The following is a 3885-nucleotide window of genomic DNA, read 5'->3' as shown; positions in this document are numbered from 1 at the left end:
TTCCATATGGCTAATCGCTAGTCTAGTTTGCTGTAACTTTTCACAAGGAATCTCAGATTGAATTTCTAGCCACATTTGAGGCCAGAAGCCAAGGCACACATTTGCTATCAGGCTTCACCTGCAATATCCATAGATTTGTGTGAATTCCTATCTTCTTGAGGTGCCCCAAATATCCTGAGGTTCCTGCACCTGCCAGGACATGACCTTCCTTACTCACCTGGTAAGGTTGCTGGCATCCCTGTAAATAAGGTACCAGGCTGATATTTCCAAGGGGCTTTATTGGCTTCACAAAGTCAGCCTTAGTACTTTAAAGCAGTCTGGGCATATCTGAGTCTATGTAGGTCTCTCAAATAGGACATTCCAGTATGACCAACGTTGGTAATATGACCAACATTGCCAAATGTGTCCTGTTAGGAGAACAGATTGCTAGTGTTCTTATTTTTATGGCTAAATATATTTATTTACCTAAGTTTAATGAGGGGCGCCTGGGTGGCTCAGTTGTTAAGCGTCGGCCTTCGGCTCAGGGCGTGATCCCGGCATTCTGGGATTGAGCCCCACATCAGGCTCCTCTGCTGGGAGCCTGCCTCTTCCTCTCCCACTCCCCCTGCTTGTGTTCCCCCTCTCGCTGGCTGTCTCCTGTCAAATAAATAAATAAAATCTAAAAAAAAAAAAAGAAAAAGTTCAATGAGTTTCTGAATTCTGGAGGGTCAGTTATGGAGGAAAAAATGTTTTAATTCTGCTTTCAAAGGTATAATTTTATGAATTGCTCTAAGTCATAGTTACCTTAAGAGGAAAGGTTTCCTTATATTTGGAAAACAAAATATAAAACAATCAGCTCTATTTCAAAGACTCATCAAAATTATCCTCTTCAGTTTTTCCATTAGTTCTGGAAATTTTCACCCAGTTAGTTTCATGATCTTAAAGTTATTAGAAGCCTGTGTTTTGGAGCTTATCCCATGAATCCCCTTGAAGAGGAAGCATTTCTGTAGGAACACTTCTGTAAAAGCATCTGAGTAAAAGAATAAATGTCTATATATGATAAAAATCTTTAATAGCATGTTAAAGGTCTGAGTAGAGTTCATTATAATGCAATTGATAAGGAAATTTGCTTATTTTTGTGACACATTTTGAGAGAGTAACTGGAATTACGTGTGTTACCACTGTTTTCGGACATATCTAGGCATACTCCTAGAGAGGGAATTCATACGATTTCTGGGTCACTTGTATTAACATATATCCACATAAACATCTAAGAAGAGTTCAAATCAGCCTCCTTAGTTTAACATTTCCCTTTTATAAGGAAAGAGGTCAAATCCTTTGAGATATTTCAGGAATCTTTATGAATATTTTTTAATTGGTTCAAGATCAAAAAGCCTTCATCTATGATTTGATGTGGGGGATGTTAGCCCAAAATACCCAAAATTTTAAAACACTTGGTCAAATAGTATTGTTTCACAGTGACCTATGATCTTGACTTAACCATTTAACCAAACTGACAAAGACTTTGCAGACGAATAAATGTAAAAGCCTAAGTTCTTTGAGCAACCAAAAGACAGATAAAGGCATTATCGGTAGAGAAAAGCCTTTGTTAATGACTTACCGAGAGCAGACTCACTAAGAGAACTGGGGACGTGGAGAATGGGAGGATCCTGAGCTCACCTCATCCCGTGGACACCTCGAGGCAATAACTGCACACTGAGCAACCCATCCAGAAAGTGACCAGAGGATGAGCAGGACAGATCTTCACAGCTGAAGATGGAGTGAAGACACAGTGAGAAGGGCCAGAGGGCAAGCGATGTGGGAGGTCCTCCCTGAGGAGTGAGGGCATCAAGCCCCACACCAGCACCCCTGCCCCTGGGGACCCACACTGTGGAGATGAGACCCCTATAAAGTCTGCCTTTGAGAATCAAAGGAACATAACTCTGGGAGAGGCCAAGTGCTGTACGAACCTGAGTTTCCACCCTTAAAGGGTCAGCATGCCATATCAGTCTGAGACCGAGCACAGAAGCAGGAGTTTGAAAAGTGCCTGGATTATACATGGAGATTCATAGACTTATTATACTGTGTGTAGAAGACGGACAGGGATCTGCATGAGCTTTCTCTGTCAGTGGAAGTACTGGGGGGGGGTCACCATTTCCTTGCCTTCGGTCTGGCTGGATGCTGGTGTGAGCCAGTTCCAACACTGTCCATCACCTTGCTAACACGGCGCTCCTGCCCCAGCATTTCCTTGTGGACTTGCACCACCTTGTGGTCAGCACCACCGGAAAAAGACTCTTGCTGCGGAGAGGGGAAGGCAGCAACACCCACTAAAGCAGCCAGTGGCTCATCTCAGCCAGCCACAGCCAGCCCTGCACCTGCAGCAGTCCCAGCCAGACCTGTCACAACGGATGACACCCTAAAAACCTGGTTCTGGTGATCAGGGGGGTATACTAGTTGGTCCCACAGGACACCTTCTACCTGAGGCCACTGCTTTCAAGACCAGGAGGTGTAGCTCTCCTACGTAAGACCTGGAAGCAAACAGAGTAAGACACAATGAAGAGAGAGAGGCATATATTCCAAACGAATGAAACAAAATACAGATGATCAAACTACCTGACAGAGTTCAAAGTAGCAATGATAAGACACTGGAAGAGAGAGAAGAGTAGATGAACTCAGATTTTCAACGAAGAGACAGAAACTTTAAAAGGACCAAACAGAGCTAAGGAACATACTAACTCACTGGAAAATGCACAAGAGGGAATCAATACTAGACTAGAGGATGCGGAAAACAGATCAGCAGTATGGACGACAGGGTGATAGAAATCAAACAAGATACACAGCAAAATAAAAAAATGAAAATGAGGAAACGTTAACGCATTTAAAGGGACAACATCACGCACAACGTTCACATTATGGGGATCCCAGAAGAAGACAGAGAAATACGGGACAGAAAACATCCCTTATGCAGGGAAGGAAACAGACATCCAGGTTTAGGAAGCACAGAGAGCTGCAAACAAAAATGAACCCAGAAGTCCACACAAGACATGTAATCATTAAAATGTAAAACTTAAAGGTGAGGACCAAGAGAAAGGGATACAGTGAAATACAAGGAAAATCCCAGAAGGCTATCAGTGACTCTTCAGCAGAAACTTTATAGGTCACAGGGGCACCTGGCTGGCGCAGTTGGTTGGGTGTCTGCCTTTGTCTCGAATCATGATCCCAGGATTCTGGGATCAAGCCCCACATTGGGCTCCTTGCTCCACAGGGAGCCTGCTTCTCCCTCTCTCTCTCTGCCCCTTCCCCCACTTGTGTGTGCTCTCTCTCTCAAATAAATTTAGAAAAATTTTTAACGAAACTTTTCAGGCCAGAAGAGAATGGCACGATCTGTTCACGGTGCTGAAAGAAAAAGACCCGTAAGCAAGTATACCAGCAGGGGTGTCATCCAGAATTGCAGAAGAGAGAGTTTGCCCAACAAACAAAAGTTAGAGTTCATCATTAAAACAGACTTACAAGAAACATTAAAGGGACTTCTTGAAGAAAAGAAATTGCTAGAACTGATACCTGAATTCAGTGAATTCACAGGATACAAAATCTACAGAAATCTGTTGCGTTTCTACACACCAATAATGAAGCAGCAGAGAGAGAAATCAAGGAATTGATCCCATTTACAACTGTACCAAAAACAGTAAGGTATCTCGGAATAAACCTATCCAAAGAGGTAAAAGATCTGTACTCTGAAAACTATAGAACACTTATGAAAGAAATCAACGAAGACACAAATAAATGGAAAAACATTCCATGCTCATGGATCGGAAGAATTAACATAGTTAAAATGTCTATGCTACCCAGAGCAATCTACACTTTCAATGCCATCCCGATCAAAATATCAATGACATTTTTCAAAGA

This window comes from Ailuropoda melanoleuca, unplaced genomic scaffold (genome assembly GCF_002007445.2).
Source record: "Ailuropoda melanoleuca isolate Jingjing unplaced genomic scaffold, ASM200744v2 unplaced-scaffold5920, whole genome shotgun sequence".
Lineage (NCBI taxonomy): Eukaryota > Metazoa > Chordata > Mammalia > Carnivora > Ursidae > Ailuropoda > Ailuropoda melanoleuca.
This window is presented reverse-complemented; position numbering follows the sequence as displayed.